A 1,173-nucleotide genomic window follows, 5' to 3' on the forward strand; every position below is an offset into this window, starting at 1 on the left:
CAAACATTAGATGTTGAAACTTGGCCCACTATGTCATGACGCTGAAAGCTGTCAACCATTCAAATGTCAAGACCATATCATTTCCGGGACAGGAGATACATTGAAAAAACTGATATGATAGGATATTCTCATTAATTATGTAAATGTACTCTAATTTTGCATATTTTATCTTGTACAACATTGTCTGAGGTACCTACATACCAAAAATCATGAAAATCCATTGTTCCCTTCTTGAGTTATCAAAAATGCCCCTGCTATCCCAAATCTAGTCGCTAGGGGGCCCAAACTTATGTCACTTATTCCTGAGCATAAGAGCTATCTAACACCTCAAAATTCGTGACCATAGCTTGTTCAGAAAACGAGATAGCAAAACGAGATAGCAAAACCAGAAGTTGTGCTGCAGTACGCAGGGAAGCCGTTCTGCTTTTATCACGTTCGATTTCTTCATCATAGCTTTACCAATTGAGGTCATTGTTTTAACAAACATGTCTAACCTCTGATAGAAATTTAATGATGCGTCAAACTACGTAGATGTGATGTCTTATCAGTCTTAAAATTGTCCCTATGCCCTTATAATGTACTAGTGTCAGTATTTGGTTTTACTGCACTTCATGCCCGGAGTGAAGTTCTTATGTGTAATTTACACTCATTATGCACATGGAATGAGAGTAAACGTGGTGACTAACTTTGTATAAACGTAGTAACTAACCTTAGTCTTCCAGTTATAATAGACGACGCCAGGTTTGTGGAAGTCGTCTCCATACTCCTCTATACGGACGGTGAACTTGGACGTGAACTGGTCCGGCCACATAGGCGGCTTGGGGCTGGACACTGGCGAACCTGTGAGAACACAACAAATTTGTGTTACTCTAGACTGCACTTATTAATATACACTATTTTTTTTTAAGTTAAACGTTGAGAGTGGCATCATGGTATCCTCTCCAAGCAGAGGCTATGCTAAGGCTTGGCTTGTCCTTGTCTTTTTAAGCCCTTTGTCGTACTGCCTGTTTTGTCAATTTGTTGGGTTTCCTCTTTGTCCTTCATCCTTCGAAAACCTTATGAAATGGAAATTAGTCCAAAAACGCTTAAATAGACTGCCATAGACTGCTCTCAGCAGTCCATATCATTGATAGAATAGTCACTCGGTTACACTTGTCACCATTGTTATCTATA

Source organism: Branchiostoma floridae, chromosome 13 (genome assembly GCF_000003815.2).
Source record: "Branchiostoma floridae strain S238N-H82 chromosome 13, Bfl_VNyyK, whole genome shotgun sequence".
Lineage (NCBI taxonomy): Eukaryota > Metazoa > Chordata > Leptocardii > Amphioxiformes > Branchiostomatidae > Branchiostoma > Branchiostoma floridae.